A 13,888-nucleotide genomic window follows, 5' to 3' on the forward strand; every position below is an offset into this window, starting at 1 on the left:
AGGCCTCCCAGGTAATGCAGTGCGAAAGAATCCACCTACCAATGTAGGAGATGGAAGAGATGTGGGCTCGATCCCTGAGTTGGGAAGATCCCCTGAAGTATGAAATAGCAACTTACTCCAACGTTCTTGCCTGAAAAAAGTCCCGTGGACAGAGGAGTCTGATGGGCTACAGTCCGTGGGGTTGCAAAAAGTCAGACATGAGCACACAAGACCATGACACAGCATATAGTCAAGCTAGAAATTCTGGCCAGAACCCTTTCTAAGATGAGATCATGAACCCATTTGTTGATATTTAAGCAGATAGCATACTGCTTTGGTTTCTGTCTGTGTTTTTCAGAACCTTGGAGAATCAGCTTTTAGGAAGGCTGCTCCAAGTCCTACCTCCAGACACACAGGTTGCTACTGGATTTGGTATGGGTAATGGAGCCAAACAACCTTCATGGCTCAGAGGAAAGCAGCACGGGCTTACAGATGAACTGTTAATCAACCTGGTTACAAGGTAGGGTGCTAGAACGTTTTTGTAATGTCACATGCATTGAGAACAATGTGCCACCTTAGGTTTAAACTTGTAAAAACATTTACATTGAGTATGGTCTCAGAAAAGACCCTGATGCTGGGAAAGACTGAAGGCAGGAGGAGAAGGGGATGACAGAGGATGAGATGGTTGGGTGGCATCACCAACTCGATGGACATAAGTTTGAGCAGACTCCGGGAGCTGATGATGGACAGGGAAGCCTGATGTGCTGCAGTCGCAAAGAGTCAGACACGACTGAGTGACTGAACTGAACTGAACTGAGTATAGTTCTTCAATACCGCACTCTTCACCCTCCACAAGCTGATGTTTCCACCATTACTGGAGTAATTTCCAGAACTCTACAGCAAAGATCAAGACGATGCGGAACAGTGCTTTTGCTTCTCTATTCCTTACTCCACTGAAAGTCTTCAGAAGATCTCCCTAGGGTTGTTTCTGTCACTGCTAGAGTGCATAGGATGAAAGAGTCCCTACTATGATAAGACCACGATTTTTACAGGAGCCATTCCATTTTCGACTCTGATACAGCTGCATGTCCTCCAACACAGGAGACTTCTGAGCAGTATCTGTTGATTCATCCATGTTGCAACATCTACCAATCCCACTCTTGGGTGGAACAATGGAGTTATCTCTCTCTAAACCTAAAAATAAAAATGATTTTTGGATATAAAGAGTCTCCTAAGTTAGATTTCTCTTAGTAGCATCTAATATCTTTGGATGATTCTAAAACTTCCTGTTTGAATTTAAAAATTTTGGAAAAGCATTCACTCTCCTCATTCATTCTGGCTTTGGGTGAGGATTTCTTTTTCTTTTTCAGAAGCTTATATATTAATGTTTGCTTTGAGGATGAAAAAAGATGGAGTAGACAAATTTTTCCTATTCATTTTCACAGTTCTCCATCTTTGCAGAAATCTCCTATGAGTGTTTAAATAAGTCATTTTTTCTGTAGTATCTGTATAGCTGAAGACTGATTCTTCCTGACTCCATCAGATTATGGTAAGTTTAATTTTGCATCCATTTTAAAGGCAGAATACACAGCTGGGAACTCTCTTAAGGGCATCTGTAATATAAACTACATCCTTCTCCCTGTAGACTCATCATGTCAAGACTAAGGCTCATGGCCTATGGCTGCCACAAAAAGCTATGAATATATAAAACAAACTGAAACTCAAGTGCCCTCAATGAACTATGCCATGAGATGATTTACTGTGCCTACCCAAAGATTCATTCTAAAGAAATTAAAAAAAAAAAAGACCAAGTCATTACTGGGTTTTCTTTCCTCCACTGACACTGATTCAATATTTCAAGTGGAATAAAAACTGGTACATTTGAATTCACACTTGATAAATGATAAAAAGCTGATACACTGCTTCCCCACCTGATTCCAGAATTTTGGAGAATCTTAGAACCTATATAGAGCACCTCCCGTTCCATAAACCATCCTGAGTCTTCAGATCTCAAAGTCAAACTTCTGTGCTCCCTCTCAGATTTCCATACCAAAGGCAGGTTATGTATGAAATACTGTTTATTGGAAGCTGGAAGCTGCATTCTTTTCCTATTTTTTAGTTTTTGTTTTCCTCTCATTCTATTTTTTTTTTAACCATACCCCAAGGGTATGCCTCAGTGAGATATCACTAATTGACAGAAATGAACCCAGGGGTCCAAGTGTTCTGATTGTTATCACCATACCTAAAACCTGCAGGCAGTATCCAGTTTCATTACAAACATTAGCAAAAATGTCTGCAAGCAAACAAACAGCAGCCAGATAAAAAGCATTAATTGAATTGCATTCAATCTGACTTAATTAAACCTTTAACCAGCAGACACAGGGTGGTAAGGAGTTTTAATGTATCTATTATTGTGAACTTATGTTGATGTAGACAAACAAAAGGAAGTAATAAACACATAGACATAATTCAATTAACAGTCATTGAATCATATTGTTTATCTCGTCAGAAATTGTTAATTATCTGTAGCTCCAAACTACCAAATCAGGAGACATCTTCTAATTAACTACTGAACATCATCTTGTTAGTTCCACATTGCTTTGCATTTATAAATGATTAAATTATATGTGCATACTTTTGTTTCCCCCCATTAAGTTAAAACAATATGTGTTACCCTCTTCATTTTAAAGATGTATCAATTTGTTGTTGTTGTTTAGTCACTAAGTTGTGTCAGACTCTTTGTGACCCCATGAACTACAGCACTCCAGGCTTCCCTGTCCTTCACTACCTTCCTGAGTTTGCTCGAATTCATGTTCATTGAATATCAATTTATAAGCAGGCAAAGAAAACCAAACAATGTGTGCAAAAATTCTCAACTAACTAGAAGACCTATAGTTCTCAACTCAGGATTATCTACCTGTTGAATATCATATTCCTGAGAAATAATTTTCTTCTTCTACCTCATTTATCAGATGTCTTTTCTTCTGCACTAGGACACTTGCCCAGACCTGTTCTCTGCTATATTTCATTCTTAGTGTCCCTACCTGACATTTCCAGGGTCATAAGAGACGTGACATTCTTCTATCTCTTACAGAAATTAATATCTTCATTCTTCCCTTCTCAGACAAGAGCACAGTTACTTCTGATTCCCTACGTGTTGTTGAAAAGTTAATATCTATGTCTATGGAGTTAGTCTAGAATGCTGAAAAAAGAAGAATATTGTAAAAGGGGAATAAATTAATAGTACTTACTTCCTAGTGCTACTGTGAAAGCATTATAATTATCAATTGTAAATTCTGTGGCCCATTTAAACATGCAGGCATTCAAATAATGTTTGCAATTGTTTAGATGCGTTATTAGCAGGACCTAGCATGAGACCAACCCACTTCTCTGCATTCTATTCATTTATTAAAATTACGCTTGTAAAACATATCTTGGTGGTGGTTTAGTCACTAAATTGTGTCTGACTCTTGCAATCCCATGGGCTATAGCCCACCAGGATCCTTTGTCCATGGGATTTTCCAGGCAAGAATCCTGGAGTGGGTTGCCATTTCCTTCTCCAGGGGATCTTCCCAACCCAGGGATCGAACCCAGGTCTCCTGTGCTGCAGGTGGTCTCCTGCATTGCAGGCAGATTCTTTACTGACTGAGCCACCAGGGAAGCCATAGTCTTGAACAGATAGGAAATATATCAGACGAGAGACAGGAGTTATTTTTAAATCTCTATATGAAATAAGCATTGTAAAATTTCAAAATCGCTTAAGTATCACTTAAATGTTTAAACACTGACTGTGCTTTGGTAACCATAAGGGAGTATAATGGCCCCTATACTTCTTCAGTTACGCTACCAGGAGCACTGAACACCAACACAGTTATACTGGTCAATCCCAACCAGTTCTAATCACACTCCCCCATTCATTTTTAGACCAAAGACTTTCAAAGTCCACTGTTTAAGTTAGGGAAGAAAATTAAAATGATTGTGGAACAAAAAGACCTTCCCTAATCTGACAGTTCTTTAATTCTAGCCATTGGTTTGTCTTCTTCTCCAAGACTCATCTACTTCTTCCTACCTTTATTGAACCAACGGGTAATGTTGCAATAATCACAGAGATTAGAAGGACTAATAGTTTTAGAAAAAATAAAAGAGAAAAAAAGCTAATAATGTATGTGGTTGAAATTGTAAGAGGAAAAAAGTTACTCATATACAATTGATTGAAATTAAATTATGAAAGACCTTCTGGAAGGACATTAGCTATAAAATATAAATTTCAAATGTGAATGTGGTATAAGCAATGTGTTTACTTCTAGTAATCTACTGTGTAAAAAAAAAAAAAAAAAAAACACAGATATTTTGCTCTTGTAATTGATAGAAATCTAACTCCAGATTAGGTGGAAAGGGGATTCACTGGTTAACCAAAATTTAGGAATGAAATATGAGGAAAGGCATGATGGTTGCCTTGGAAATATGAAAAACTAAAGACTAGACTGTTCTCAGTTCTCTCTCCCTCTCCCTTCCTCCCCTGCACCCTCAACTCTCTCCGCATTATCTCTTAAAAACAGAGGAAAATACAGCCACTGGTAGAACTCAATTTTTTTGCTTTATAGCATCCAATACCAGAAAAAAAATTAATAATTTAGAACAAACCTGAAATAATTTAGTCAAAATAATTGTAGCAAGGAAATCTGGGTCTTGCCAGAAAATAACTAATTTCAAGGCTACCACTTATACAGGGGTGAAAATAAAGAGGGGATCTCTAAAGAAGGAGAAGGAGGAATCTGAACAGAAGATATATATGTATATATGTAATATATGTATTGCATGTACTAATTATTAACACATGCAGTATTAATGTTAATATTAAATTAATTAATATTACATATTAATATGTAGCATGCAATATTAACTAACATTACATATTAATATGTAATATATCCATTGCATGTATTAATCTATGATATAATATAACATACATAAAAATCAATAAAAGGGGATTGTATAGCTAATCATAAAAGACAAGCAAAAGCCTTCTATTAATAATGTATTTCCATAAATATTTGATAGGAAAATAATCCTTAAGTGGGACATGAAAATAAGTAACTACAAGTACAAAATTTGATAAATTAGACAAGATCAAAACAGGATCTTCTGTTCTGAAAACTCTTGTTAAAAAATAGAAAGGCAAAGTGAAAGGAAGAGATAATATTTGTAATACGAGTAAATGATAAAGTGCTTGCAACTGCGATTTATAAAATGTTTCTACAAATTAAAAGTAAATGACACAGAAATTATATCATAAACAACATGCAAGAAGCTTCATTTTATAGAAGACAGTCAATAAACACAAAACTTGATTTACTCATTACTTATCATTGATGTTGCACTGTGTTCCTCCCTACCTACTTTATCACTAAATTCATCTATGTGTTTCAACCTTGCTTAGACAGTATCATGCCTTAAGATGGTGTCCTGTGTTTCCATCTACCAGAGGGTTTCTCCAAAGTCACGAATGCTAGTAAAAGCCTGCTGAGCAAGTGTGGAAGTACAAGGAGGCTGGAGTAACCCTCTGCCAAAGGAAGACTAGAGTCAATGAATAAATGTTCTTCTCATGGATCCTGGAGCAGACAATACTGAGTGGCATCTCTACACTCTTCAGAAGGTCCTGGACAAGCCCCGGTTTCCCACAGAGGTGATTTTGTAACACACGCTGACATTGGGTTTTCAATCACTCCTAAATGTCCTTCATCCTTACTTTCTTGGATGGCATCCTGCATATAAGTTATTTTCTTAGGCTCTGCTTTCAAAAAGAACTGTAACCTAAGACAGGCAAACAAATTAAGGCCACAGTGATATTCCTTTACGCATACACCAGAATCAGTTAAACTAAACCCTGGTGAGAATATGAAACAACAGTCTTATACAATTCCCATCAGGGAATGCAATTAATATACATATTTTCATTCCAATCCCAAAGAAGGGCATTGCCAAAGAATGCTCAAACTATCACACAATTGCAGTCATCTCACACACTAGCAAAGTAATGCTGAAAATTCTCCAAGTCAGGCTTCAACAGTATATGAACCATAAACTTCCAGATGTTCAAGTGGGATTTAAACAAGACAAAAGAACCAGAGATCAAATAGGCAACAACTGTTGAATCATTGAAAAAGCAAGAGAGTTCCAGAAAAACATCTACTTCTGCTTTACTGACTATACCAAAGCCTTTGACTGTGTGGATCACAACAAACTGTGGGAAATTCTTCAAGAGATGGGAATACCAGATCACCTGACTTGTCTCCTGAGAAATCTGTATGCAGTTCAAGAAGCAACACTTAGAACTGGACATGGAATAACAGACTGGTTCCAAATCGGGAAAGGAGTATGTCAAGGCTGCATATTGTCACCTGCTTATTTAACTTATATGCAGAGTACATCATGTGAAATGCTGGACTGGATGAATCACAAGCTGGAATCAAGATTGCTGGGAGAAATATCAATAACCTCAGATATGCAGATGACACCACCCTTATGGCAGAAAGTGAAGAAGAACTAAAGAGCCTCTTGATGAAAGAGAACTCTTAAGTTGGCTTAAAGCTCAACATTCAGAAACCTAAGATCATGGCATCTGGTCCCATCACTTCATGGCAAATAGATGGGGAAACAGTGGAAACAGTGGCTGACTTTATTTTTCTGGGCTCCAAAATCACTGCAGGTGGTGACTGCAGCCATGAAATCAAAAGACGCTTGTTCCTTGGAAGAAAAGCTATGAGCAACCTAGACAGCATGTTAAAAAGCAGAGACGTTACTTTGCCAACAAAGGTCCATCTAGTCAAAGCTATGGTTTTTCCAGTAGTCATGTATGGATGTGAGAGTTGGACTATAAAGCAAACTGAGCGCAGAAGAATTGATACTTTTGAACTGCAGTGTTGGAGAAGACTCTTGAGAGTCCCTTGAAATGCAAGGAGATCCAACCAGTCCATCCTAAAGGAAGTCAGTCCTGAGTGTTCACTGGAAGGACTGACGCTGAAGCTGAAACTCCAACACTTTGGCCACCTGATGCGAAGAACTGACTCATTTGCAAAGACCCTGATGCTGGGAAAGATTGAAGGCAGAAGGAGAAGTGGATGACAGAGGCTGAGATGGTTGGATGGCATCACCTACTCAACAGACATGAATTTTAGTAAGCTCCGGGAGTTGGTGATAGATAGGGAAGCCTGTTGTGTTGCAGTCCATGGGGTTGCAAAGAGTCGGACCCAACTGAGAGACTGACCTTAACTGAACTGACACATATTTTGGAACATTCACTAACATGGACCAAGTACTGGGTTGTAAAATACATCTTAACAAGTTTTAAAAAATAAGAATCATAAAATGCAACTCCAAGATTTTAAAAAATAATGTCTAAGTAAATGTTAATAGGACCTAATGAAGGTAAATAAGTGGTAAAGTATTTCTGTCCAATGGAAACATAAATGCACATAATCTCTCCAGACAACAAGTCCAATATGTGCCAAAAAACCCTGAAATATTAATATCCTTTGATCTATTATTCTAGTTCTAGAAATATTGTGCATATCAATGTGTGCACAGGGATTCTCAGGTTTATATTAGCAAAGCAGTGGAATAACTATCCAAATACATAAAATTATAGTTTCAAGAAATTTTCAAAAATTTAATGATGTTTGCAAAAGACAAAGTAATATATAGCAAAATATTATGATGTGTGTACATATTCCTAAAGATGTCAAATTCTTAAATATAAATGATACATGAAAGATAAGCTCTCAAATAGCACTGTTTGCCAAAACATTAACAAAGAATATCTACTTCTGGATTGTAGAAGTACAGAGATAGTGTATTCTTTCTTTAATTCCAACTTGTCTACAATGATATGCATGACAGAAATTGATAGTGAAAAGAATAATACTGAGAATCCTTTGTTCCTGAGGTTTATACATGCCCTTCCTTTACTATGGTGTCTCTATAGATTTAAGAAATGCAAGGTTGGTATAAATTTATGCTTAATATTTTAACCCTTCTCCAACGGATCTTCCCAACCCAGGAATCGAACGGAGGTCTCCTGCAATGCAGGCAGATTCTTTACCAATTGAGCTATCAGGGAAGCCCAATATTTTGACAGTGCTTATCTTAATGTGCATTTTGGCACTTCTTAGAAGCTGGAAGTTCTCTGGAATTCGAGATGTGCTTATCCTTGAGTCTGTTTTCCCCTTGCTTTCACACCTGTGTCCTTAGGTGACATAATTAGCTTTTTGACTTTGATATTCAGCAACCAGGATACTGTATGATTGAATCTAACAGCTCTCATTGTCCCGTTATTGAGATAAAGGTGTTTGTTTAAGAATGGGGCGTCTTAACTTTGCAAATGAAGAACTGTCACTTTGACAACAGTGTTTGACTGAAAGTTAGACACACATAGTTATTTGGGAGTGTTAACTGCTCTGTAAGCACATCCAGGATATAAAACAATACATTAATATGTGACTGAAATTGTCTGATTCTATTTAAAAAGCTGAGTCTTTAAGATGAAAAGCAAAATTACATAACAGGTCTGACTGTACCCACTGTAAATCTCTACCCTGTTTTGACGGTGCAGCAGGAAAACAGGACAATTTTAAACAATTAATAGTCAAACAGAAATGATCTAACATTCATCATGGAACTTGGGTAAATTTGAAAAATTTTATGTTATTTTATCACCTTAATACATGTCAAAAGAAGCAAGAACAAGTGCAAAGTGTTTATGAAAGACAAGAACACAGAAAATGAACACTGACAACCTTGCACTGCTAAGAATCACTATAGTAATAATGTTTTAATTCCTGCTGTTTCTAATATTGTTGCATTAGGCAAAGTGATGGAGCTGAATAGAGAAAATGCTTTGGTTTTCAATGACCCTTTCTCAGAGACATCATTTGTGATGGAACAACCTTGGCCTGTTCAGAAGCGTAGCCTAAACACCTAGCGGAAAAGAGCTAAGAGAACTGGATAGTCATGATGCAGGGCGGTGCTGGTGCACATAACCATCTGCCTGGATGATGGCTGATGGTTCAGTCTGACTCCTTCCTGAAGTAAGTGACTGAATTTGGGAAATAAGCATTTCCCAAGTCACTTACCAAAAAGGAGTCTCCCACTTTGCATGTGTCCTCTGCAACCTCCATCTTGGACACTGACTGGGCCGTGAGATGAAGCTGCCTGCTGTAGGCTCAAGAGTAGAGGGTGCTAGAAGAAGAGTCAGCTTCTCAGTGCCTTGAGTTTGTTCATGATACTCTAATAAGGAAGTTTATTTTTACGAGATTGGTTCTAAGGGCTTTCTTCTGAAAGCCTATATTACTGAGTTAGAGATAAATTGGAAAAGCTATATCCATGAGCTATTATTCCTCTACTCTAGATTACTCAGTGGGCAGCCCAAACAGCCTCTAGTAATTATCACTTAATGATCAAAATAACTCTAAATGATGGGAATAAGCATTAAATGCTTGCAAAGATGATATTAGGTAAAGAGGCTGAAATGCATGAGAGTTTAGTATCAAAGACAGGATTAGAACACAGGCTTATTAGTTAGGCCCCTATGTTCATTATTTTTCTTCTGAAGCCCCCTTTTGTACTCTCAAACACAATTTCTCATCTATCTAGGATGATGAATTAAAGAGTTGGCCACACTTGTTACAAATAACTAAACCTTACACCATGAGATAAACACTTGCAATATACTAATAATTTTTATTTTTATTATTAGCATATGATTCTACATGCAGGTGATTTCTAAGACAGAGGTGAAATGAAATGATTACTTATTTGTATTTCATATTTTACAGATTTTTTAAAGACAATATTGGGTGTATCAAACTCTGTGATAATCTGGAGTCAACTGCCTCTCAGGTTGGTTTATTCCTATAGGAACTGACTTGAACTCCATGATTTCTAGGATTCTTACATGTGCTTTTTATGGGTTTATCTTCCAGCTATTAAGCCACTCACTGCTATTCCCAATGAATACTCTGTATATTTCCCCTTTCTTATTTGTTGGTCCTAATTGCCTACAGTCTGAGATCTTGTATAATCTTGATTGTTAGACTGCTGTATAAACTGAGATAAAACAATATATGTGTAAAGATATGAGAGGTTCTTCTATGAATAAAATAGAAGAGAGTTGTGCTTTGCATGAAAGTTATTTAGCATTATTGACTCCAAGACTTCTTTTTTTACTTCTTCAGTTATTAGTGATGCAGAGAAGTAACAGAGAATTGAGAGCAATGAATGTAAAATGCAGAGCAAAGACTTGGAAAGAAACTATTGGAAACATTCAAATATTCATGCAATTTTAGAAATCCTCAGAAGCTACCTCTCATTCATGAGCAAAGTACACTACGCAAAATGTAAGACGACTATACTACCATGATTCTAAGTAAGGAATAACAAAATGTTTCTTTTGAATATCAGTTTTAGTATGGTAGTCAGAGCGGTTCTGTAGGAGGAACGGGGAGGCTCTCTACTCCAGAAAAACATCTCTCCATCAGGTTCTGCCACTTAGCTTTCCTTTACTGCATTTTCTTAAAATAAATAAAACATTAACCTAATTCTTCAGAATGTGGAATATTATTTGAAGTCATGTATATCCAAGTGTAGAAACCATCTGAATTCACTAGCCCCCTACTGCCTACTGACCCACCTACTGCCTCCCTTTATGCGATGAGAAGACCCAAGAAGACTTTAATACAGAAAACAATGTTTTCTTTGCTCTCCATTCCCATGCAAAAAAAAAAAAAATGGAGATAAGCTGACCCAAGTCTACCATCCTAAGAAAGATATTTTTTATTGTTTTTATCCATTTGAGCACTTGAGCACACTAGCGATTCCTTCAGGTTCCAAGATGGTGCAGACAACCAGAGCACTATGCTTTTTCAAAATTGAGATGTAAACCTTAACAGAACCAGTGGCCCATGTTGGCCTCCAAGCTAAAAGCATATGTCTCAAACTGCTCCCTAGAATTTGGTACCTACCTAGCTGACAATAAAACACATGTTGATTCTCACTCACTCTTGTTCCTTTTATAAAATTCCCTTAAAGATTTCACTGGAAGAAAGGCAACTGGCAGGATAGGACTTGAAAACTCATTTACTCTTTAAGCAATACAGTATCATTAAACATATGGTCATATATTCAAATCCCAACCTTGCTTCTAAAACCTCAAAATGCACATCTGAATTGTTTTACTGAGTATCCACCATCATGCTAGTGGAAATAAGGATGCGTATGGATAGATTTGGGGCTCTTCTGGTGGCTCAGATGGTAAAGAAGCTGCCTGCAATGTGGGAGACCCAGGTTCGATCCCTAGGTTGAACAGATCCCCTAGAGAAGGGAACGGCTACCCACTTCAGTATTCTTGCCTGGATAAGTCCATGGACAGAGGAGCCTGGTGGGCTACAGTCCATAGTGTTGCAAAGAGCCAGACACAATAAATGATGATAAGGGAAATTGTTGCATTTGTCAATCTAATTTAGAGAAATGATAACATTTTATTAACCTCTGCCTTAAGGAAACATGAAAGCAAAAGGAATACTCTGTACTCTGAATGAGATACACTGTACTTTTCAATGAAACTTGCTTAGTCCCTCTGTGTGTTCTCTTTTCCTCATTTGTCGTGAAAAATAACATTTTCATCAACCTAGTTGGTTTCATCAACTTTTCACAGCAAAGTTGGAATACCTTGTGGCATAATGTGTTTTCTGCTAAACAGTAGAATTCCTAAACAGAGAAGGCAATGGCACCCCACTACAGTACTCTTGCCTGTAAAATCCCATGGACGGAGGAGCCTGGTAGGCTGCAGTCCATGGGGTCGCAAAGAGTCGGACACGACTGAGTGACTTCACTTTCACTTTTCACTTTCATGCAGTGGAGAAGGAAATGGCAACCCACACCAGTGTTCTTGCCTGGAGAATTCCAGGGACAGCAGAGCCTGGTGGGCTGCCGTCTATGGGGTCGCACAGAGTTGGACACGACTGAAGCGACTTATCAGCAGCAGCAGCGTTCATAAAAACACAAGTTCCCAGAAGGCAGAAACTCTGTATTCTATTTGGGCCATGTTTTACTTAATGCTTATTTCTTTTGCAGTATGAATTACTATGATGACAATCCACAGTGTCCAACAGCAAAACAGGGCATGTCATAGTGAGGCTGCTTGAAAACTCTAAGTTGTGAGACTGTAACAGTTGCAAGTTTGCTAGGGTATATACTTCAATGGGAGATAAAAGTGAATTGTGTGTATCTTTCCCACAATGATGGGCTTACTATAGGAAAGAGTAAGTACTGTTTTAGATGCTAGCTACAACTTGACAAAAGAGAACATAAAGACAGGCTCTTACACGTTGTTACCACACAGGGAGTGCTAAACCGGGACTTCTCTCCAAGAGGAGGATGCTACCGGATCGAACCATGGTGCCTTTTAAAAGTCAAAAACTGCTGCTCTAACTAGAACTACAACTGGAGGGGGAGAAGGTGCCAAAGCTCAGACACCAAGCCAGGTGTTCTCTGCACAAGCAGCTGCTTCTCAGTGATTCACAGTTTGCAAAAGCAGATTTCTCTGCGATAAAGACAGAAGCCTGAGATCACTCAGTGCCAAGAAAGCTTCCTATTCATCCAGACAATTCTGTGAGTGCGGGAACAGAGGCAGTGTCTTCTCTGGTCCACAAGGCTACAGGGAAAACCCAACTTATCTGCAATGGCGAAAGAGACATGAAGGAACGAGCTACACCTAGGACTGCTGCAAACTGGTGTAAGATCCAGCACAAGTCATTTCACTTCTCTTCCTCTCGCTTCCCTAATACCCTAGTGGCTCATATGGTAAAGAATCTACCCGCCATACGGAAGATCCTGGTTCAATCCCTGGGGCAGGAAGATCCCCTAGAGAAAGGGAATGGCTACCCACTCAGTATTCTTGCCTGGAGAATTCCATGGACAGAGCAGCCTGGTAGTCCATGGGGTCACAATGAGTCAGACACAACTGAGCAACTAACAAAAGTGAGACCAGTAGATAAATCACTCCAGCTTTTAGAATTTATGTTTCTAACCAATACAATGTGAAGAAATACCTGAAGATCTTTAATATTTAGTAAATTATATCCTCCCATGTAATGTTCGCAATAGAAAGGTGACTGATGTATCCGGTGTACTTGGACACATAGATAATGGCAGGAAAGGAACCAACTGCTGTAAACACAAGGGTTATACTTTTGAATAAAGTGATAAATGTGTTCCCTGGGAGAACTAAAATTACTAAAAGAAAAAATATAAGTATTGGAACAAAGTGAAAATAAACCATAATGCCAAGTCTCCATAGAAACTCTGGAGAGTAAACATATATGCCACAAGCATTATGTTGAGGAAAAAATATGTATTATAAGCACACGTTTTGTTAGAATTTAAAAGCATTTTAAAAATTCTACCCAATAAGTGTTAGATACTCAGTTCAGTTCAGTTCAGTCATTCAGTTGGGTTCGATTCTTCGCGACCTCACGGACTGCAGCACACCAGGTCTCCCTGTCCATCACCAACTCCCGGAGCTTACTCAAACTCATGTAACTGAGTCAGTGATGCCATCCAACCATCTCATCCTCTGTCGTCCCCTTCTCCTCCTGCCTTCAATCTTTCCCAGCATCGGGGTCTTTGCAAATGAGTCAGTTCTTCCTATCAGGTGGCCAAAGTATTGGAGCTTTAGTTTCAGCATCAGTCCTTTCAATGGATACTCAGAACTGATTTCCTTTAGGATGGACTGGTTGGATATCCTTGCACTCCAAGGGACTCTCAACAGTCTTCTCCAGCACCACAGTTCAAAAGCATCAATTCTTCAATGCTCAGCTTTCTTTATAGTCCAACTCTCACAACCATACATGAC

This window comes from Giraffa tippelskirchi, chromosome 14 (genome assembly GCF_054371585.1).
Source record: "Giraffa tippelskirchi isolate mGirTip1 chromosome 14, T2T-mGirTip1v1.2.pri, whole genome shotgun sequence".
NCBI lineage: Eukaryota > Metazoa > Chordata > Mammalia > Artiodactyla > Giraffidae > Giraffa > Giraffa tippelskirchi.